This window comes from Bubalus bubalis, chromosome 1, assembly GCF_019923935.1.
Source record: "Bubalus bubalis isolate 160015118507 breed Murrah chromosome 1, NDDB_SH_1, whole genome shotgun sequence".
NCBI lineage: Eukaryota > Metazoa > Chordata > Mammalia > Artiodactyla > Bovidae > Bubalus > Bubalus bubalis.
In genome coordinates this window covers 131,125,655-131,150,598 of record NC_059157.1, presented here as the reverse complement: position 1 = coordinate 131,150,598, position 24,944 = coordinate 131,125,655, and the positions used below count along the sequence as shown (strand labels likewise).

Here is a 24,944-nt window from a genome sequence, read left to right as displayed (position 1 = left end):
TGGAGTTGTAGATCTTTAAGCTTTGTTTCTCACACACTTCCTTCTCGTTCCTTTAAAAAAAATAAAAATTCTCTCTACTTCTTGGTCTTGGCAGTCTCAGTTGTGGTGGAAGGCATAGGCATGTCTCCCTGAAGTAAGGGTGAGAAGCAGTTGGGACAGATCAGCTGACACATAGGACGAGACACCTTAAATAGTCTTTTCTAGAGCATGGGAATTGAAGTGTTCTGTTTGCACTTAATTTTCTATTAATAAAGTTGTAATAACTGTTGATAAGAGGTCCCATTTCAGCTACTTCCACAGCAGAGGTTTTTTGAGTATAGGTTCTGTCTTCTGAACTCTGTGGTCCCTCTTACTTAGAGCAGAGGCCATTTCATTTAGCGATGGCATTCATTACAATGCAGTGCTAGGCAAGAAATAAGACCTTCCTGAATGATGCTATGCTACCTTCTGATCTTACTGGTTTCTTCACTATTGAAGGAGAACCTTGCGAGTTACTTTCCGTGATCTCCCTTCATTGGTGATTTCATTTCCAAATTCTGTAAACTGGTTTACTCAAGAGGAATGAATGGGTAACGCTTTTCCTTTGAAGAGTCATTTCCTCCCCCACAATGAATTTGCCCAGACTGAAAATAAATTACTGATAGGTGTGTTCATTTTTATTTTGAAAATTTTGAACTTCTCAAGTTTTCAGAGTACCCACAGGATCTTTCCATTCTTTCATCCCCTCATTCAACACTTTGGTGTTGGCCTATGATCAGTCCTTTTTTCTGGTAGTTCATCAAAAGACATTTCATAAACCCAAAGTATTTCAGAGGCACAAAATAGAAGGATTTAGGTTAAGTTTGTTCGACCAATTCCCAGGCTCAGCAAAGGCTCTTGACTCTGGCTGCGTGTGTGGGAAACATTTGCACTTCTCACAGCTGAGAGAAGACCCTGGAAATGATACGTTTTTTACACTTCTTAGATGAGACATGGGAGCTAGAAAGCATTTCACTCCCATCCCTCTGGGATGAAGAATCTGTTTGCAGTAATCACTGGCGGTGTTGACAGAGTGTTCAAAACCATCTGCTCAAGGGCAAGTGTTAACTCTATCAAATCCTAATATTTTAAGCACACTGATCCCCAGGCCCAGGAGACCTCCTGACAGAGCTCTCCTTGGGCTATGTGTCAGCCTGCCATCAATTATTACTGCAATGTAGAAAGGCCCGATACACCCGCCAAAACTCAGCGAGGAAAGCAGCAGCCGAGTCCCCTTCATTCAAGTCTTGTTATTAGGAATCTGAGGCTTTCTGTGTCTTGAGCTTCTCTGTAATACATGCATATTTTTAGCCTTTAATTTGTTTGTAAACAGTCTTTTGTGTTTTTTTAGGCCCCATGCATACCATCTTCAGTATGGATTTTATATAAATTCATGTAGGCTCTCTGTACAAATATAATTCTCTACAAGTAAGCACACAAACAGGTTTAAATTAAAATCCTTTACCAAAATTACTTAATAAAACATACAATCCAGCTGGGAGGTTTTTGCTGTATCACCTCACAGCCCTTATTAGCAGCCATCAAGTTGTTTAAACTGGTCAGAATATTTACTTATTTAGTGTTTATATAGTTTGCCAGTACAACTGCAGCTCAGAAAAATTATGTTTTAGAATTCAAGGTATAAAGAACAATTTTTTAAAAAGCATGTAGCAGTAAAAACATTACAAAGTCCAATGAGCTGAAAACATCGCCTTATTAAAAGGAAGCCAGTTCAAAATTTCAGGGACATATCTGAGCCACTTTCCCCCGGTAAGGACCCCACTGGAAAACAAATGCCCTGGCCTGAGCCATCTGTAAAAACATCTTCCTTGTCAGAGACATCTCAGTAAAGCTGATATTATTTGCCATAATAGCTCAGAAGCATTAAGGGAAATGCTAAGAATAAACTCAACACTGAGAGAAAGTTCTCAGCCACAAAACTTCAAAAGCTCAAATATGACATTTTTATTTTTAAATTTTATGTATTTTGAGAATTTCATCCCACGCCACTTACCAGGTCAGTCCATTGTAGATACTCAATAAATAATATGTGTTGAATAAATAGACATAGGTTTTGCTGTACTAGAGCACTAATATTATCTGGATTTATGTTCCAGATATAAAGGAGAGTAATTGGGAGAATTCTGTGGTTACGATCACCACCACCAATGCCACCCGTATAGCTAACATGTGGTGTGTGCTATTACATGCCAAGTACTTTAAGCACATTATCTCATTACCTAACTAAATCAACAGTATTAAGTAGGATCTATTATTATTATTAGCCACATTTCTTTCTGAGGCTTAGAGAGCTAAGTGGATCGGCCAAGATCATGCAACTAGTAAGTAGTAGAGTCTAAATTAGAACCTGGGCAGAGAGTTCCAAAGCTCATCTTCTCAACATAACACTGAACTGTCTCTAAAAGAAAAGTACTTAGTGTCTATGACATTCTTAGAGGCCAAAAAACATAGATAGGACTTCATATTTTCCTGTAGACTCCCACTGAATGCCATCCACTCATTATTGGTCTGACACTATTGAAGGCCAGAGGACATGTGGAGATTGGTCTCAGAGCATAGAACAGAAGTTCTTTACTTTTTTTTTTACTTTTTTTTTTTTATTATTTTTTTAATTTTATTTTATTTTTAAACTTTACATAATTGTATTAGTTTTGCCAAATATCAAAATGAATCCGCCACAGGTACTTTTATAGTTGCATATCCTATTGAAAGTCTGAAGAAAGTTATGAAATATCATTCCCAGAAAAATGTCCAAATGCATAATTTTGCATGTATTTGCCAGTGTTTTCTTTTTGGGGGGTGGTGTACGGGATGTGGTGTAGCTTTTGACTGTGAACTTGTAGGAGAGGCTGCCATGTAATTAAATAGAGTAAAACTTAGAAGACATTAACAAAAATTCTAGAATAGTGCAAAGAGAAGGTTTGGTAACTGACTTGGAGAAGTCAGGGAAATGAATGTTATTAGAGTTCTATGCATTAAACAATTAGACTAAAACCTATCTGTAGGGTCTCACCTAGCACCCAAGAGTTCTATATTTTAGTTGCTTCATCTGAAGATAGCCTTCAAGATTTCTCATTTGACAGTTTCTGGAGGTGATATAATTCCATATTTCTATTATTTTGTATTTATTTCTGCCATCCAGAGCACATTGTGTGTTGCTCTCAGCATTCAGTGTTTTTGCTGTAGCTCTCATTTTAACTGACCATGGGTCTTTGTCTTTCAGTGTGTATGTATGTGAGAGAGAGGGAGACAGACAGAGACTTGGTGAATATATAAACAAATTACAAATTTACTCATAGTTAGTCCTGGTAAATAGAAGCTCTTAGATCATCTGGGCCTCTTGGATCAGTTGCTTTAAAGTTCTGAGCTTCAGTTTCCTCAGCTAAACAAGAATACTTAGTTTTCAGGGTTATTATAAACATTAAGATAATATGAAAAAAGAATCAGTACTTTATCTGGCTCATTTTAAATGTTCAGTGAATATTAATTCCCTTCTCTTTTCTCCTCTTCTCATCTTGGGTTTTCCATTTGCCATTTGTAAAAGCAAACAATGTTAATAACCTTGGTTCACAGGGAAAGAAAGGTACCATAATGGCATATACATATAAAACTCTATGGAGAAAGGTTCCTTGAAAATTAACTTTTGCTTATGTTTGATTATTGTGCCTTTTGTGATTGCTTGAGATAAGGCTATAAAAAATCCTATAATTAAAATAATACATGGGAATGATAGTTGCTGTTTAAAGATTTTTTAGAGGGGTGATTTTTCCTTGTGCCTGTATCTTGAGGGCTAACCTTTGGAGTTCTTCTGAAATATGTAGAGCTCTGCACTGGTGCTCTCCCCCTCAGTATGCTACCATTTATTTTTTCAAACACCTGTGTTGGGGTAGAATGCAGCACTGTCCCAGGTGCTGAAGGGACTGTCAGAAATTAGAAGAGCCATAGATTCAAGACTAGGTGATTATGAGCAATAATTTTTATATGTATATGTGTGTACAGGTAACAGATGTTCTCAAGGGTGTCCTGTACCTCTGACAATGGAATTTGGGAATGATATACAAAAGCACTCTCTAAAATTCCAACTTTAAAAATTAAAGCAGATAATAAGCATAAAGCATCTGTTGTTGTTCAGTTCCCCCATCATGTCCGACTCTTTGTGACCCCATGGACTGCAGCAGGCCAAGCCTCCCTGTCCCTGTTAATTCACAGTAAATAAAGCCCTGTGTTAATGTAAATGACTATTTTTACCTCAATTTCTAGGATAATCCCCAGGAATAAAATGAAATCTTTATAAGGTGTGAGTGTTTTTTGCTTATTTACATTACTAGTAAAGAAGTTTAATATTTTGTATAAACAGTGACTTCCAAAAGTATAGACAGAGCATTCAACTTCTCACAGATGGCTGGTTTTTTTGGTTTTGTTTTGTTTGAAAGGTCTTCTGAAGAATGTTAATCTGTTATTTACTCTCATTTACAAGATGTGTTCTAATCTCTCTAGTGCCCAGGAATTATATTCTTTCAAGAATCTTGACTCTTGGTCATTTGGATTTTCCTAAATGATAGGAAGCAGGAGGTAGCATTCACCTGTGGAAGGTGAGAAGGGGAGAGTGAGTCCCAGCTACCACTTAGAGAGAATAACAGTAGTGAGCATCCCCTTTTTTTTCATAGTTAAGGCCTAATATAGATGAATGGCTTTACCCTTTGGGAAATGAGGATGCAATAGAAGAATTGCCAGTGTGGATATATGTCTTGGGAGAGCCTTGATCACAGAGGCCATGAAGGTTCAAAGGGGCAGATGGAAGACTGAAATGTGTATTAATTTTTTCTATAGGCTGAAATGGGAAGGGGGAAATTACCTAAGTCCCCCTTAGAAGTAAGGGTCTTCCTAACTCTCTGTGGGCATTTAGGGAGTATCACAAGCTGTGAGTGTCTCTGAGTGCATCTTGTCTCTTGCTTTTGCCTCGCTGAGCCCTTCCCTCTGTGGATCCATTCTTCTAACTGCTTCTGTAAACTCTCCCCTGTGGCATCTAATTCCCCACGGCTGCTCAAATATGATTCCCCCAAGCCTCCCTTCCTCTCCAGCTGCATCTGTTCACCTCCCCTGCTGATCGGTCCACTTCTTTAGCTCAGGGACAGTGAGAGGAAATGATTCCAGCAGCTAAACAGCTTTTATGCAGAGAGAATATTTAAATATTCTCAGTTCGCATGATTCCCTTCACCTCATGCTATGATCAGAGGTTAATGGAGACATTTGGGGCTTCTCTCTGATGGTATAGACAGGAAAACTTTCTGAAATGAAGGCTAAGGTCTTGTCAACACCTTCCCTCAATTTCCCCCCAAATGCATTTGTTTATTTAAGAGAGTAACAGTACCTTTCCTTGTCAAAGTCCTTTTCAGATAGTAGACCATTATCCATACCCTAACTCTGGGTAGGATGCCAGCCAAATCAGAAGCTGTTATTAATATTTATTGTTTCTGGTGGTTGGAATTAAAAAATGAATTTTGAATTCTAAGTGTTTATATCACTAAAAATTATCTTTTGCTATATAAAGTGTATTTTTATGATGATACTTAGATTTTTTCCCTTTTTTTGAAATAAGTTTATTTTTGCAAATTTGAGCTGTGAGACATTGTACAAAGTAACTTTCCAGGCAGGCTTGTCCTAGGTATTAAATATACTGATAACCTAGCACAATGCCTGACCAATAATGCCTAATAAATTAATTTATAAATATGTATTAGGAGCTTTGTGCTTCCCTGATGGCTCAGATGATAAAGAATCTGCCTGCATTGCAGGAGACCTGAGTTTGACCCCTAGGTCAGGAAGATCCCCTGGAGAAGGGAATGGCAACACACTCCAGTATTCTTGTCTGGAGAATCCTATGGACAGAGAAGCCTGGCAGGCTATAGTCCATGGGGTTGCAAAGAGTTGGACATGACTGAGTGACTAAGCATACATATATATATGTGTGTATGATATATATCCTTTATACTCTTGTCCAATATATGTTTATCGTTTCATTGATTTTTGGGGCTGCTCATTGCTGCTTTCTCTAGTTACAGCAAGTCGGGGGCTACTCTCTAGCTGCTACATGTGGGTTTCTCATTGTGGTGGCTTCTCTTGGTGTGACGCATAGGCTCTAGGGTATGTGGGCTTGGTAGCTGTGGCTTAGTTGCCCCACGACATGTGGGATCTTCCAGGGATCAAACCTGCCTTGGCAGGCAGTCTTAAGCCACTGGACCACCAGGGAAGTCCTATACATGTTTATCTCTTAACTGATTGTATAGTGTCTCCTTATGTTGTAATATCAGTTTTCTTTTCTATTCCTTATTCTTGACAATTTATTTCCAGTTTTCTTTATCTCCCTCTCTCTCCTTTCCTTGTTTTCTTCCTTCCATTCACCCTTGTCATTTAAAAATTTCCCTCTACAGCTTTTCTTTCTACAAGCCTTCTTCCTTTATTTTTTACTTTGTTTTGTTACTCCAAGAGATATTGAGAAGAACACCCCCATATGTCTCTTTTTGGAGTCTTCACTGTTGTATAATATCCCCAAATAAAATTCCTAGATCAAGAATCGGAACAATGCTTGTCTAGACTGGAGTTGAGCCACATTCTCACAGTAATGTACACTCTTATATATGCCAGATTCTTCACAGTCCTACCAGCAATGGGTTTTCTTATTTTTCATTTATTTTTGTGTATTTGGTGTTTCTAATGGGACTTTCAAAAGTTTTTTTATTCTATTAGCAATTATAATCTTTCCATTTGAAATTTTCTTATCTGTAAACTATCTTCTTATACTTCTTATTCTGTGAAATCTGGGTAATGATATAATATAGTCCTTACAGAGTATTACATATTTTGAGTAGTAACCCAACTAGAAATATTGAGTGACTATTTTGTGCTAAGTGTTGTTCAAGGAACAATAGGGAACTGGAGATATAATGGCAAAAACATGGTTTCTGACTTTCAAGAGGTTTGAGAAATATATCTAGTGAAAGGTGACAAGTATATAAACAGAGTGCATCATAGTGTAACATATTTTGTGATGGAAATATGTCTAGGGTTCAGTGGCATCACATAGGAAATGGGATGATTATTCAAACCAGGGAATAAAGAAAGTTTTTTATCATCGAGGATCATAGAAGAAACCTTCACCAGTTACATCTGTCATTTTTCTTCTTTTTGATTCTGTTGGATCTGTGCTTGATAGTTTAACAAATCAACTCCTTTGCTTCCATTTGCCTGGTAATGCCATAGCATTTATGACTCGATGGTAATATGTGTATGCAACACAGCATCAGGTACATTTAATATGATGAACATTTTAGGGTTTAAGGTGAAAATAGAATGCAATTAATGCTGAAAGAGACATATTCACCCTTGCATTGTTTATTTGAAGCCCCAAGTAGTGATCTTGCACACAAGTGCCATTTGGGCTTGATCCTCTCGTGCCTACACACCATGGGACTCTAATATATTCCTACCAGGAAGTGCATGGGAAAGTGTCTTAGGGAACATAGTGACCTCTGAAATGTTTCCCTCCAAACTTCCTACTCCTGAGTACTCAAACAACTGCAGAAACTTTGACCTTTCTGGTATATCTTACAGAAAGATCTTCAGAAAGCTCTTCCAGTCTTTCTAAATGATAGTGGTGCAAAAAGGTCCTGGATTCTAGGGAACAGAGTTTATCTAGTTTTGTCTTCTGCTAGCTTTGACAGATCATTTTTTGGGTGGACCAATCATAGCTATGCAAGAACTACTTCCATGCAATTTTTAAGAAGAGCCACATGAAAATGTCCACTTTTTTCGCTTTTGGAGACCCAGCCTCACTTTCCAGATTTTTATTTCTCTTCCCCCTGTACTACTTGCTTTTCTCAAATGTGATTATGTAAGTCCATGAGCTGCTTGAGGGCAGGCGTTCTGTTCAGTCTTCTTTGTATCCCATACATATAGCACCAGGGCTGGCTCATGGCGGGCCCTCAGTAGTGCTTGCCATATGAATGGAGCATGCTCATCTTGTCTCTGCAGTTACCCTAACTGTGGCTCTTCTTTTTCTTCAGTTCCGTTCATTCTCTCCGTCATGTCTGACTCTTTGTGACCCCATGGACTGCAGCACACCAGGCTTCGCTATTCATCACCAACTCCCAGAGCTTGCTCAAACTCATGCCCATTGAGTTGATGATGCCATCCAACCATCCCATCCTCTGTCATCCCCTTCTCCTCCTGCCTTCAGTCTTTCCCAGCATCAGGGGCTTTTCCAGTGAGTTGGCTCTTCTCATCAGGTGGCCAAAGTATTGGAGCTTCAGTTTCAGCATCAGTCCTTCCAATGAATATTCAGGGTTGATTTCCTTTAGGACTGACTGGTTTGATCTCCTTGCAGTCCAAGGGACTCGCAAGAGTCTTCTGAAACACCGCAGTTCAAGAGCATCAATTCTTCGACACTCAGCCTTCTTTATGGTCCAACTCTCACATTTATACATGACTACTGGTAAATTTATTTTTCTTAGTGTCCAGTAATAATATGACGTCTTTATGTGCCCAGATTTCCAACTCATGACCAGATTCCATGTGAGAGAATTGGTTTGACTCCAGGAGTTTGTATATCCACTAGAGGGCACTGTTTTGTCAGAGGCTTTCTTTGATACCTAGATAGATACCTTAAACTTCATGGTCCATCCCAGCTTCAAGTTCTTTTTATATTTGCTAATAAATGACACTGAACTTCCTATCACAACTGCACTTGTAAAAATAGAATCACTATAGTATATCATGACCAAAGATAGTTGTAATAAGTTAGATATAAGCTAATATTACTAATTGATATGGCAAATATGTATTTAACAACAGAAGGACATATACTGAATATGAATGCTCATATACATATTTCTCTGTTCTTGCTCATTATTTTTTAGATTTTCTTCTAACCAAAACTAGAAGATCAAGTGAAGTTTTCATTGTCTCCAACTTCATTTTTGCATGTCCCAAATATAAGCATTATGCTGTGACTGGACAAATTCCAAGCTAAATACTTTATATCTGAATTCCAGAAGTAACTCCCAAGGAAATTTGTTTTAAATAGAATGGCGATACCAAGTCTGCTGCTACTTTTTAAGCTATAAAATCTACATTTCCTGAAGGTTATTTTTCCCTTTCCATCAGTTCTAATCCCACAGAACTATCTTTAGGCAGAATCAAATGAGTTTCCTGGTCTTTAATGTCAAACAGTTCAAGTTTGCAAATATTGTCAGCTTACACGTGAATCAACACAGGATACATGAGAAGACAAAGCTGCTTGCACTGTCAGTGAGCTTCCAAACACATCATTAACCCAGTGGTAACTCGTGAGGCCCCACTGGAGCTGTCTAAGGAAGCTGCAAAAGAAGGAGAAGCCAATAGGGAAGGTATCTATCCCAAGTTTAAAATCTTAACTGGGAATCATGTCATAGAATTTAAGGAGCTAGTGGGGCCCAGTACCCTATCAAATACAAAGGGATAGACCTGTAAATAAGAACTCTTGGAGTCTTCTCCCAAGAATTTGTGATGATCTGTTAGTAAACTCTATTTAAATTATGCTTAAAGGCTTAAGCGTTAGTTGCTCAATCCTGTTCGACTCTTTGCCATACCCACAAGGCTCCTCTGTCCATGGAATTCTCCAGGCAAGAACACTAGAATGGTAGCTATTTCCTTCTCCATGGGATCCTCCCAACCCAAGGATTGAACCCAGGACTCCTGCTTTGCAGGCAGATTCTTTACCATCTGAACCACCAGTGAAGCCCTGAAGACTTGAAAAAAAGTGGGACTTTTTTTGTGTATCAGGCAGCAAAGCCATTTGTGAAGTGTTTAATTAAACTTACTCTGACTAAAAATGTAGGCTTAAAGATTTGTTGATTTTGTGACAAATTATAGATGCTAATTGTCTTGACTGGTTTTATTTTGTATTTTCCAGACAACAGGATCATATATGCATAACTGTGGTTGGGGGAACAGGAGAAAAAATACAATTTTTGAGAAGAAACATGTATTTAAGTTAGCCAAATGTTATAAAACCATATATATAGGAACCATATATATTTTTCCTGAGAGAAAAATTTGGAAGACATAGAAAAGGAAAAAAATGAAGTTCCTCTCTCTCAGAATTTGCATCTAAAAGAAATGGATGATAGGTTTTTTTTTTCTTTCACAAACTTTGAAATCTAGCTTCCTACTCAGTAATCCTAACATTTAGATGCTTGTAAATGATACCATTCCCTTAAATACTATACTTCTTTTCTGGAAGGCTTTATAACTTTTAATAAGAGGAGAAACCATTTCTCTCCACCTATTTGATGTAGCAGATTATTTATGGCGCCAACATGTTGACACACTATAAACTGTAAAAAATGAGACCTAATAAGGTTAATTGTCATCTGAACCTTCCTCTGTAGGCTGCAATCTGTAGGCTTTGATTGTTTCTCTGGGGGAAACTCTGCCCAGATGGTGAAATCTTCAAGGCCCTGACCCACAAGAGGCCTGCAGAGATGGAGAACAAGGTGCTTCTCCACAGACTAATTAATTTACTAGTATAGCACCTGTTCCAGAATAGATAGGGCTGGAAGGGAAGGCAGTCCCTGGGCACAGTGGCAAGCTCGCGAGTAAATGGATTTCAGCTGATTATATTAAGCTGATGCTTTGATCATCTAAAGGCGTTAAAATGGAAATATGTTTTTTTCTGGCTGTTGGCCTCTGTGAGTGTGGCTTATATTATTATTATTATTATTATAAATGTTGGGAATAGAAAAGGCTGTTTTAGATTTCAGCACGTTCCATTTGGAAAGTACGCCATATATTTGTCTATTTCTTTTTCCAGTTTTAGAAATGTGTGTTGTCATAAAGCTGTATCTTTTAAACAATTCTGCTTTCTTGTTTCCATTTTATTCCAGCCAAATTACTAGCTGGAAATCAAACACCAGCACAGATTCCTTTTAGCTAGAACATTTTATTATGTACTCACACCTTTAATTCAATGTGTGTAATTAGGCTTTAATCAGCTGAACACTATTTGTGAAAAAATATCAGACACTTCTTTAAAGAAAATTCTGGTAAAGTCATGCTATTAAGCTTTGGTGACTATTTACTGGCACAAATAAATCCTTGAGTAAACAAGGCTTGGTAGTAAATGGATTTACAATGTGAGTCTTTCTGCACTCAATTTCACTTTATTGCCTCTTTGATTCCCAAAAGGATTAGAGGTAATTTTTTCAGTCCTTTAGATGCCATGAAACTGTTTCCCTTTCCAAATTAACACTGTGATCTTCCATGTAATGTGTTTGGCAAACACTAGGAATTTATAAGACCATTAGTCTGATGTTGCATAGTAATAGAGATACAAACATGATGTTTTAGATGTCATGACCTTATAGTGGCCAGCTTTCACCAAGGTTTTGAAAGTTTAGTTTTTTGAGAATAGAAAAATAATTATTGGTTATATGGAAACCAGCTTAAAGAATGCTCGTGATTTGGTTAGCTAATGACTTGAACTATTTCTTTTACCATTATGTGTTAAATTCTGACGTTGCAATGGTGAAGTGACGACAACTAAACTTGTCCTCCTTTAGGAAGATATCACACAGAAATATGAAAACAGAACAAGTACATGAATTTAGTATATAATCCTAGGCCTTATTTCCAGAGAGTCCTATCTGATTGTGTCCTCATAATCCTTGGAACTTTTTGTTTTGTGGAAGAAATTGAAAATTTTATGGCTGCTTTTCTTTGGTTTTCTCTTCCAAAATTCCAAAAGCATCTTTTAAATGTTTGTCTTAGTGGGTTTATTTTTAATATACGTTCTTTTTTTAAAAATAAGTACAGCGATCTATATAGTGAAAAAAGCTCACCGTTCCGCTCCTCACCCTGGTCCGTCTCCTTAGCTCCCCTCATTGACCAGTTCTCTGTGTGGACCTCCAGAGGTATTTTAACCACATTTGGTATAAACTAAAGGACATTTGGGTTGCTTCCAGGAATTGACTTTTAGAATTGCTGCTGTAATATCCCTGAGTATGTATCTCTGGGCCAGATGCACCTATAGGATATATTTCTAGAAGTTTTTGGATAAATATTAAGTGGTGCTCCAAATATGATGTATGAATGTGACTTCTTGCCCATAACCAGCTTTGCTTCCCCCTTCCCAATCTGAAAGTTTGTACTGTATCTTATTATATTAATTTGCATTTGTTTACTTATGACTGAGGTTGAATATCTTTTCAAATGATTCAAGATAAAGATTACGTCGTTTTCTTTTGATGTGAACAGCCTGTTTATGTCCTTTGCTAGTCTCTCTATTGGGCCATCAATGTTATTCTTGTGGGCTTGAAGAGCTCTTTATGGAATAAGGAAATCAGTATCTGTCTGCCAATGTGCAGCATTTGTCACTTCAGTGGCATTTCCCCTCATATCTGTTTTCTCTAATTTACTATGCCTTCTCTTCCTCCTCTTTTATCATTGCAGTCTGGATTTAGGGTTGCTTAATAACTCCTGGAAACTGGAAATGATAATGTCATGGGAAAGGGGTTAATTTAGGTGGTTTTCTAACTTTGACTTTTGATTAAGTAGGAGGAGAAGGACTGAAAGGGCAAAATTAAAAAGAGGGTAAAGTGACTACTTTAGTGATTTGAAAAAGGGGCTTTTATACTGACAAGACCTTGAAAAAATAATATTTATACAAAAAAAGCAATTTATTTTACCCATCATTTTCTGCTTGCTTCTGCCATTATTACAGGTATTTGTGTTAGAATAAGAATTCCCTTTCTAGAAGCTTTGGCCATGCAGTCATATTTCTGCATTTTGGACATTATAATTTGTGGTCATGAATTGAAAGTGATTGTTGGACCACAAATTCAGCACAGTGACCTTGATCTTGGATGGAGTGGCGAAGGAAGAGTGAGAACAGCAAGACTGAAAGCTTTTTTTTAAGCACAAGTAACTTTTTATGTTCAGCTCCAATTGATAACAAAGTAAACACAGAGACAGGTTTTAGACATTTCGGGCTCAATGTCAAAATATCTTTGTGATGTCCTGAAGTTATCACTGTTATCTTCAGAGTAATGATTAAAAACATGGGCTTTGGAATTCAACAACTTGGGTTCAATTCTTGAGTCTTTGACTTTTTAGCTGCATGACCTTGGTTAAGTTCACATCTATAAAAGAGATATCATCAGAAAAATGACTTCATAAGTTGTTTTGAAAATAAAATGAGGTAATATATGTGCCTGTCAAAAATGCCATTAATTTCAGTTCTCATTAGCTTTACTAATTACCAGAGAATATTTGTAAAATATTATCTAAATTGTTGTGTAGTCAACCTGATTTAAAGTAAGTGAATGAATGTCTGTGAAACTTTCTTACATGTGGTAAATATGTTGCAGCCTTCACTTAACCACATCTGAATAGTTTCTTGGTAAGTTACTTCATGATATCTTTCCTCTCTTTGGAATTCTTGTCCAAACCAAGTTTAAAAGTTAAAAACATGATACTGTAGTAGAAGCTATCAGAATGAAGTTTGCCCTTGCAAGAGGTCTCATATACACCTCAAGTCTTACAGTAACTAAGACTAGCTTGAGTCCACCTCAGTCCCCATGGCCTTCATGTGTTTGCTCATGCTGTTCCTCTTGTTTGAAATGCTGTTCCTGGTTTTACCATTCACATAGAAATATATACGTTACTCTGTCAGTGAAATTGGTAGCTAATTTTTATTCTGTTGATGAAGAATATCAAGGAACACTGCTAAATTGGATATGACTATCCAGTATTATGGAGAAGGCGATGGCACCCCTCTCCAGTACTCTTGCCTGGAAAATCCCATGGATGGAGGAGCCTAGTGGGCTGCAGTCCATGGGGTCACAAAGAGTCGGACACAACTGAACGACTTCACTTTCACGCATTGGAGAAGGAAATGGCAACCCACTCCAGTGTTCTTGCCTGGAGAATCCCAGGGACAGGGGAGCCTGGTGGGCTGCCGTCTCTGGGGTTGCACAGAGTCGGACATGACTGAAGCGACTTAGCAGCAGCAGCAGCATTCAGTATTATCAGGAATATGTGTGCTTACTTATTAGTTTTAAGTGAATGACTTTCAATCACTTCAGTCAACATTTCTAATGTGAATATTTCATGTGATATTACTGGTATTGTGTTGGTTAGTTCTGCAAATCAGAACTTGTTTGCAGAACCCTATTGGGTTAATATATCTTATCATAATATTTGCCAATACCACAAGTTTTACAAATTAGTTATTGTGACTATGGTTTTCTATTAACATGAATTTACTGATTAATTTATTTACTTTATGAGAATTCATATAGCACAATGCCCGAGTTCAATGGCTAAGAGTGAGTACAGGGATTCGTGGTATTAAAGACAACTGTCACTCATTGGACATTTTTATTCTGGGTCTACATGCCCAGAAAATACGTGGTAGAAAAGATTATAAAATAGTCACTTAGGAAATTAATTAGTAACATTTCAGGCAAGATCCTGAATCAAACCTATTCAATTTATAAGGGTTCCTTCATGAGTAATTGCACTTCATCAGAAGAAGATCACTAGAATTGTAGTTCCTAACAACAATTTTCCCCTAGATAAAAAAAATGAAAATAATGACCAAATGTCATTTCTATCTATCAAATAGATAAAAGTTCCTAAAGTAATGATAAGTTTTTTAGAATGTAATGAGATGGGTACTCTCACTGAATGGTTGGTGAGGTTGTGTATTAGTGCATCTCTCCTGGAAAGTAATTTGGCAAACATATGAAGAAACTAAAAATGGCCTTCTTGGCAAAATGTTTAATGGAGCATATGCATCTTTCCTCCCTGCCCTGCAGGTTTCCATTCTATCACCAATAACATGTAGAGATTGTTAAGTACATAGACTATGCTACTGCTATAACTACTGCTATTACTATCTGAACCCAGAATGCTAGTTAACAAAAGAGTTGGGAAATGGTTGAGTGAAGGACAAGGAAGAAGTGAAGCGTGCTATTTCTTATCTAATTCAGGAGTCATTAGATGCTGTTTCACTATGGGAAAAAAAATGTGCATGTATGTGTCTGTGTTAAACTTAGTCACTAGAAAGATTCAAACAGAATATTTTCCATATTACCAGGGAAACAAGTATAGGACAAAATAAGCATGGTGCAAGATGCCCCCCGCCAAAAAAAATAAATAAATAAAAAGAATAAAGAATGAAGAAAGTAATATAATAATAATAGAGAAAATAACCAAACAGATAGCATATCAAACTTGAGTTCAGTGATGTGTGAACAACAAGAGCAGTTAAATTTTATAATTCAATTTTTAAATTGTAAATAATGGCTATAGAGGGGGACACAATCTGGTAACCAGAATAAGCAAGAGGACTCATTCTGGATGTCAACAGGCATGGCCTGGCTCTCATATTAAGCCAAGAACTCTGGTTATAAAAATAATCTCAGTTACCAGAATAAGAGGGTTCATAATTTTCAGTCTAGAAAGATTCAGTAACCCCAGTTAATTTCCATGGAAATTGTTATCCCTTATTATACCTATTTCAACCCCAGGAAAATTATAATTAAATATGAAGGGGCAAAAAGAATCAAAACTATAATATATAAATATTTTTGTGTTTACAAGTTACATGTACATATTTAGTATCTTATATATTTGGAAGTATTGAAATTAACTTGCTGTATTAGAGTCAATTCAAAATTGATTAACTTGGGTCTATTATAACTTGTAACTCCAATTTAAATGTATCAGATGGTTCAGTTCAGTTCAGTTGCTCAGTCGTCTCCAACTCTCTGGGACCCCATGGACTGCAGCATGTCAGGCTTCCCTGTCCATCACCAACTTCCAGAGTTTACTCAGACTCATGTCCATTGAGTTGGTGGTTAATTTTATATGTTAAATTGAGTAAGTGTTTTAGATTTGCATTTTAAGTTGAAATCTAAGCACCATATTTGCAACTAAAATAACAATTATATTTTTAAATGTAAACATTGAAATTTTTATTTCTGCACCTAGAAAAGTTAGGTTTGTTGAATCAGGTAACTGAAGTACCTAAAAACATATCTATATATTAAGTGTACAAATAGAGTGTTAAATGTTTGAAGGTGTTTAATTATCTGCAAATGTGATTGAGCATTACCAAAATTCCCTTAGAAATGATTTCTGACATCTCCAAACTTATAAATAGAATTTTAAATTTCTTAGTTCAGTTGCTTAGTCGTGTCCAACTCTTTGTTACCCCATGGACTGCACCATGCCAGGCTTCCCTGTCCATCACCCACTCCTGGAGCTTGCTTAAACTCTTATCCATTGAGTAGGTGATGCCATCCAACAATCTCATCCTCTGTTATTCTCTTCTCTTCCTGCCTTCAATCTTTTCCTGCATCAGGGTCTTTTCCAATGAATCAATTCTTCGCATCAGAAAGCCAAAGTATTGGAGCTTCAGCATCAGTCCTTCCAATAAATGTTCAGGACTGATTTCCTTTAGGATGGACTGGTTTGATCTCCTTGTAGTCCAAGGGACTCTCAAGAGTCTTCTCCAACACCACAGTTCAAAAGCATCAATTCTTTGGTGCTCAGTTTTCTTTGTGGTCCAACTCTCACATCCATACATGACTACTGAAAAAACCATAGCTTAAGCAGAGACATTACTTTGCCAACAAAGGTCCATCTAGTCAAGGCTATGGTTTTTCCAGTGGTCATGTATGGATGTGAGAGTTGGACTGTGAAGAAAGCTGAGTGCTGAAGAATTGATGCTTTTGAACTGTGGTGTTGGAGAAGACTCTTGAAAGTCTCTTGGACTGCAAGGAGATCCAACCAATCCATCCTAAAGGAGATCAGTCCTGGGTGTTCTTTGGAAGGAATGATGCCGAAGCTGAAACTCCAGTACTTTGGCCACCTCATGCAAAGAGTTGACTCATTGGAAAAGACTCTGATGCTGGGAGGGATTGGGGGCAGGAGGACCAGGGGATGACAGAGGATGAGATGGCTGGATGGCATCACTGACTCGATGGATGTGTGTTGAGTGAACTCCGGGAGATGGTGATGGACAGGGAGGCGTGGCGTGCTGCGATTCATGAGGTCGCAGAGTCGGACACTACTGAGTGACTGAACTGAACTGAACTGAATTTGGCTAGATGGACCTTTGTCGTCAAAGTCATACCTTTGCTTTTTAATATGCTGTCTAGTTTGGTCATAGTTTTTTTCCAAGGAGAAAGTGTCTTTTAATTTCATGGCTGCAGTCACCATCTGCGGTGATTTTGGAGCCCAAGAAAATTAAGTCTGTCACTGTTTCCATTGTTTTGCCATCTATTTGCCATGAAGTGATGGGACCAGATTCCATGATCTTTGTTTTTTGAATGTTGAGTTTTAAGCCAACTTTTTAACTCTCCTCTTTCACTTTCATCAAGAGGCTTTTTAGTTCCTCTTCACTTTCTGCCAGAAGGGTGGTGTCATCTGCATATCTGAGGTTATTGATATTTCTCCTGGCAATCTTGATTCCAGCTTGTGCTTCATCCAGCCTGGCATTTCATAGGATGTACTCTGCACATACGTTAAATAAGCAGGATGACAATATACAGCCTTGGCATACTCCTTTCCCAATTTGGAACCAGTTAAGTTAGTTCCATGTCTGGTTCTAACTGTTGCTTCTTGACCTGCATATAGGTTTCTCAGGAGGCAGATCAGGTGGTCTGGTATTCCCATCTATTTCAGAATTTTTCACAGTTTGTTGTGATCTACACAGCCAAAAGCTTTAGTGTAGTCAGTGAAGCAGGAGTAGATGTTTTTCTGGAATTCTCTTAAGCTCAACTTAAAAATAAGGAAAAACCAGATTTTAAAAAGTGTACCTTATTTCACATCTATTTCATATCTATATGGAAGATTAATAAGGTGGTAATTTGGGAGTTTATTTCTTCACTGCTGTAGACTTTGCACCTAGAGTGGTATCTGGCAGATAATAGGTGTTCAATAAATATTTATTGAATTATTAAATTGAAATGCACCCAAGCATTAATAATGATGATTTCTGAGTGGTAGGATCATGGGTGTTTTTTGCTCTCTTTATACCATATTTTCTAATTTTTTTTACTATATATATTTATTATATTTAAAACAACAACAGCAAAAGAACCTTTAAATTGGGCCAGAAATTCCTCTATCACCAGTCTTTATACTAAGAAGAACCCATTCTTTTCTTCCCTCAAGATTTTTTTCCCCAAGAGACAGCAACGATGGTGTAGTCTTCATCATCCGAGGTAAATCGTATCACCCTGCTGCTTAGGAGTTCTGAATGTTTGCAAGCCAAATTTAGCACTCAGATTCTAAAATATGGTCCCAATATAGCTTCCTAACTGAATCACCAACTCTTTCATGTTAAGACAATCCCTTACCATGTTCATTCTCTGTTCTTGGTCTTTGCTTCCAGGGAACATCCAAGACTATTCCAGTCAAATGGTCATCTTGCTCTCCCTCTATCCCAGTCTTCACAAGTCCTGCCAGTCCTCACACTCCCTCATGATTTGTCTCAGTGTCTCACCCCACGTGAGTTCTCTCTCTCTGTTGTCCTTCAGCACATATTGCATCTACAGATTCTTTTGACTCTTACCTGTGCCCTCTTACTGTTTTTCTGAAATGTTTCATAAGTGGTTGTTTGATTTCCCCAAGGTACTAGTAAACCTTGTTGGGTTAGGGAGAATGATGCTTGCTTCTTTAAATCTTATCAAGCCTGGCACTGTACATTGAATATCATAAACACTGAACATGTATTTATTGAAAGTGGCTAGATGCTGTTCAGTTTTGACACTGGTCAGAAAAATTAAAAAAAGGACAACTTGGGAGTATGATAAACTGGGATTCCCACCTCTGTTGATTACTATTTAACTTTGTGATCTTATATTAGTAAATCTCTTTGAGCCTTTAATAGCAGTTTACTATCTTCCCTCATAGCTCAGTCAGTAAAGAATCTGCCTGCAAGGTAGAAGACCCAGGTTTGATTCCTGGATCGGGAAGATCCCCTGGAGAAGGCAATGGCAACTCACTCCAGTATTCTTGCCTGGAGAGAAGTGCCTGGCAGGCTACAGTCCATGGGGTCACAGGAGTCGGACCCAACTTAGTGACTAAACCACCACCACCACAGAAATTATAAGATTTTCCTCCATCTTCTTGGCTCTGTCATTTACTGTTTGATCTTGGGAAATTTTTTCTGCCTCTTTAAGCCTCAGTTTCCTCATTTGTTAAATAGAGACATAACAACCCATCAACTCATGGCATTGTCACAAAGATTAAATAAAGCTTGGCAAATCCCTTAACATAGTTCAGAGCATATTTGCAAGGCTTGCTCATAAGATTACATTTATTTTGGTATTTGAGAGGACAGTAGTGGCAAATAAATGGTGTTATTTCTGAATTTACCTAATAGAATTCCAATAAATGTTAAATGAAAGATGCTTAGCCTGATTCTGGCTCAATAGGTGCTGGTGATCATTATTTTAGCTTTAGGTACAATGGATTAGTAATATTTACTTTGAAGAGCTTTGGTTTGAGTTCAATGTGAAATTTGTATAATGCATGCAATTCATAGATTATAATTTTCCTCTTTATCCTCTTATTTCTCTTCCTTTAATCCCTATACCTGATTACTAATTTTGGACCAATTTATATCAGAGTACTGAACACCTGAAGGACTGTTGGGGTATTCTAGTAATGTCTGAATGTAGAAATGCCTTGTGGAAAAATGCTGGTCTCCACCAAGTTTCTCTCTATGTTGTTTGCCCCCCAGTGGCATTTACTTTGTATGTTTTCAAACTGAAGGGAAGATTATATTCAGATTGTAGCAGCATGAGACCAAATGGAACCACAAATTCAATAATTTGTGTATGTAAAAATGTGAGACCCAGACAGGTTCTGTTGTTTACCTAAGGTCACACCACATGTTGTCTCTGTAGTCCTATGCATTGTGCAAATCTACATTGCCTTTCCTCTCCTGAGCTTGGTGATTAGCTGTTACAACTCTAGGACCCATGTGAGAATTGCATGTCATTCTTCAGAGAGCTGCAATTAAGTCTACCTCATCTTCTGCTGGATCTCCCAGAAAATACATTTATATTAAGGTTCTTTGCTCTTATTTTTTCCCCAAAGCTCATGTTAGTCATTAAATGGCTATTTAATATAAAGAAACAAATTAAACAGGGGAGGGGAAGAAACGCATTTCTTTAATTTTTTTTTTCCCAGTTGCTTTTTGTGCAGGTGGATTGCTGCAGGAGTCCCCTCTTCTGAAGCCCATCTGGGATGTTAGTTTAGCTCTATTGATGTTTAAGACTCCGTCTTTCATCATAACCACATGCCAAGACAATAAGTAATTGAACCACATGTTTTGCCTTTTTAAAAAGGTGTAATCTCCTTCTGAAGTGTAGAGATGTTTAGCAGGATTTTTCTAATTTATCTGTCATCACACCATGCAGGCTAGGCTCCAAGCCCCGAATGCAGTGTCTCTTTATCACCGTCTTTTGATGAACACCTGTTTCCAGCATACAAGTATATCTGCTGAAATGCAAAATTAAAATAATTTCAACAGTATAGGAATAATTAGGAACCTTTTTTTTGAAAGGTCCACCTGTTCCAAATATGAAAATATCATATTTAGTTGTATGTACATCCCTTTATCACTATATATTCTTTATGCTAGGTATGTATATACTTGATAATAATTCTCCTCTGATATTCCATTAAGTAAAAAAAAAATATTTTCATTTTTAGATATTCAATTGTAAGCAATTTTTAAAAAACAACCAGAATTATCTAAGTTGCTTGGGAAAGAGAAATTCTCTTTAGAAATTTATCTCCAAAACTTTTCAAGGGAAATTACTCCAAAACTTTTTAAGGGAAGAGACTTTGCAAATGGTCTGTTATTTATGACTGACTGTACCTTTTGTTAAGGGTTTGACTTTATAAATATAACAAAGATTATGTGAATCTTAAGTTAGTTTCAGTAGATATTAGTTTTTAAGTGGTAAAGATATAAGAGCTCTTGAAAATATTTTTTCCAAAGTTTGGTATATGAAAACAATTAAAGCAACAGACTTAATATGAAGAATTACTTTTTAATTATCATTCATGTCACTTTATATTTAAGACTTTATCCATCATGTTTCCTTTTGGCTTTCCCATAAACTATGGGTGGTTGATGCCTTCAAAGTGAAATTATGTAGCAACTGTAATCCCCTATTTGTGGCCTGACAATGTGAGAGAAAAGATCCCCATTCCCAAGAATTCATATTGCAAAAAGAGAAGCCCACACAGATTTATATATATATATACACACACACACACCCCCAGAGCAAGAGACCTTATATACAACAAGCTATGTAATGATTTCCATTTAACATTAGTCATAGTGGTGTTCACTCAATAAGAAGTAACCTTATATTTATTATCCAAACACCCAATAAAGCAAAATTCTCAGATGAAAGCCAAGTTAATGTAGAATTGTATTATAATTGGTCTTTATTTCAAAAAGTGAGATCTGAAGTGCCAGATTTTGTGTTTTTCTGACAGCCATGCAAAAAAGTAAATCACCAGTTGCCTGGCTGTTGTTACATGCAAAGTTGTCCACTAGGCATTTATGTGGCTGGTTGCTTTTTAGCTGTCAGGGACATTTTGGGCAGTCTTATATACATAAGACTAATTATACTAATTAACCCACACCAACGTGTGAGCAGTAAGCATGACTACTATTAGGATGTAATTTTTTTTAATCCTTTATTGTGTACATTTAGAGACACAGCAGTTTCAGATTTACCATACAATAGGAAAAGGAGTTATCCAAATTGAATAAATATACATTTTAAGTTGGGCAAATACATTAATGTATGGCACATGTAACCTATACTTGTGTTACAAATATGCCCTTGCTTAAGAATGATTTTCTGTGTAGGTGTATGGATTGTAGCTTTTGTGGTCATTAAATTGTGGGGCTCTCTATTCACTTTGCTTAATATAATGTAGCAATATCACATTAAGTCTATAGCTTTTACTTCTGATGTGAGTAGTTGTATTAGGTGGATTAATTGCCCCTCAGAAATATCTGTATTCTAATCCTCAAAATCTATGAATATGTAAGCTTACATGACAAACAAAAACAAATAACCTAGTAGATGTGATTTAGACAAGAATTTTAAGGTAAGGAGCTTATCCTGGAGTATTTTAGTAAACCAAAGTAACCCCAAGGGTCCTTCTAAAGAGGGAGGTGGGAGAGTTGGTGTCGGATATGATGTAATATAAGAAATGAATCAGCCTGTTGGTTTTAAAGATAAAGAAGAGGCCATGAGCCAAGGTATACGGGCAGCATCTAGCAACTGAAAATGGGAAGCATGCTAATTCTTCCCTGAACCTCCAGAAAGGAATATAGCCTTGCTACACCTTGATTTTAGCCCACTGAGACTTCTAGAATTATAATATAATAAATTTGTTATGTTTAAAGCTGCTAGGTTTGTGGTAATTTGTTACATCAGAAATAGAAAACTAATATGGTTGGTTTGAGGGGGGATTTTTTTCATTTCTCAGAGCCCCAGATTCCTTGTCTGTAAAGAACTAATAACATTTGCTTATTATTTTTATAAAAACTAATGTATGTAAGTTCAGTTCAGTCGCTCAGTCATGTCCAACTCTTTGCGACCCCATGAATCACAGCACGCCAGGCCTCCCTGTCCATCACCAATTCCTGGAGTTCACTCAAACTCATGTCCATCGAGTCGGTGATGCCATCCAGCCATCTCATCCTCTGTTATCCCCTTCTCTTCCTGCCCCCAATCCCTCCCAGCATCAGGGTCTTTTCCAATGAGTCAACTCTTTGCATGAGGTGGCCAAAGTATTGGAGTTTCAGCTTCAGCATCACTCCTTCCAATGAACATCCAGGACTGATCTCCTTTAGGATGGACTGGTTGGATCTCCTTGCTGTCCAAGGGACTCACAAGAGTCTTCTCCAACACCACAGTTCAAAAGCATCAATTCTTCAGTGCTCAGCTTTCTTCATAGTCCAACTCTCACATCCATACATGACTACTGGAAAAACCATAGCCTTGACTAGATGGACCTTTGTTGGCAAAGTAATATCTCTGCTTTTTAATATGCTATCTAGGTTGGTCATAAGTTTCCTTCCAAGGAATAAGCATCTTTTAATTTCATGGCTGCAATCACCATCTGCAGTGATTTTGGAGCCCCAAACAATAAAGTCTGACACTGTTTCCACATGTATTTCCCATGAAGTGATGGGGCCAGATGCCATGATCTTCATTTTCTGAATGTTGAGCTTTAAGCCAACTTTTTCACTCTCCTCTTTCACTTTCATCAAGAGGCTTTTGAGTTCCTCTTCCTTTCTGCCATAAGGGTGGTGTCATCTGCATATCAGAGGTTATTGATATTTCTCCCGGCAATCTTGATTCCTGTATGTAAAAGTGCTTTTAAATATTTAAAATATTACAACATAAGGTCATTTATAAAATAAGTAAAACTATTTTTAAATTTTACAGTAACTAAGAGACTGTCAGTGTAAGACTTAATCATTTAAAAATCTTCCCTAAATCCCTATCAATTAAGAACTAGTGACTAGAGAACATGGAATATGTCCAGCTTCATTAGAAAGCATCTGTCAGAACGTATCCAGGCAGCCAGAGAAAGGGATTGAGTAAATGACCTGGACAGTATGAAAAGCCAAGAACATAACTGATGTCAACAGGGCAGCAAAGATTCAACGGACAGGAAATTATCTCAGCAGGGCTGAGGAAAACAAAAAATACAGGGACTCATTAAAAGACCAAGCTAGATTATTTACAGCAAAAAAATAGCTTAAATGACCCTTAAACACTATTTTCTGAAAAGATGGGTAAACAATTCTTTTTGCTCAGGGGCATTCAGCATTAAATTATTTTAATTAGAAAAAAAATTGGAAACCATCTTTTATGTCCAACATTAGGGAACGATTAAGTAAAATATGGTTTAACAATAGCATTTGATACTGTAATTAGAAGTACTTATCAAAAGCTTTTAATAACCTTTGGGGGAAAATAGATACATATATAGAGTATAATAACAACTATGTAAAAATTCTCTTAAAAAGCTAGGAGGGAATATACAAATTAAAATGTTATCAGTGGCTACCTCTGAAGATGGAGTAATGGTGATGTTTTCCTTTTTTCAATTTTTCCCTTTCCAGTTTATAAAATACATATGCATAACTTTATAATTTTCCCAAGACAGCACATATTTCAGAAAAGTATACATAGTCTTAAGAGGATCTTCTAACTGGGCAAATTTATTCACTCTTGCTATTTAGCAATTAATGTCCATCTCCTCTCACTTTTACTTTAACCCAGTGACATTTATTGGATACTTTGTTGCACTTACTTTGCTTTGATGGCTGTTGGTTTAGTCCTTCAGTTATGTCTGCCTCTTGCAACCCCATGGACTGTAGCACACCAGGCTTCTCTGCCCATGGGATTCCCCAGGCAAGAATATTAGAGTGGGTTGCCATTTCCTTCTCCAGAGGATCTTCCCAATCCAGGAATCAAACCCAGGTCGCCTGCATTGCAGGCAGTTTCTTCACTGACTGAGCTATGAGGGAAGCCCTGAGCTATGAGGGAAGCCCAAATTTACTTTGCTAGGTGGTATGAAAAATATAACAGTGAGTAAAATATAGTATTATTAATGTAGTACTTAATTTACTATAATATTGACCTCTGGGATTTATAGGCTAGTGGGCAGGAAATGAAAATAAACATTACATCCAGGTTTGAGGTATAAAGACAAAACTGGGGAAGAATAGGGCTAAGTGAGAGTCACCTTCCATGAGGTGACTCATGGAAGTCATAGCGTCTTAGCAGGGACTTTCTAGG

General features: G+C 37.2%; 1 long non-coding RNA gene across 5 annotated transcripts in view; it reads left to right on the top strand.

The window, feature by feature from the left end:
- Positions 1–24,944, top strand: part of LOC112585561 — a 385,559-nt gene that overhangs the window by 245,972 nt on the left and 114,643 nt on the right. Inside the window, exon 3 of one of the 5 annotated variants that reach the window (XR_006551642.2) lies at positions 8,955–11,184. The exons of the other annotated variants lie outside the window; for them this stretch is intronic. This is a non-coding gene — a long non-coding RNA (uncharacterized LOC112585561). Of the gene's footprint in view, positions 1–8,954; positions 11,185–24,944 lie in introns of those variants that run through there. 5 annotated transcript variants of the gene reach the window in all.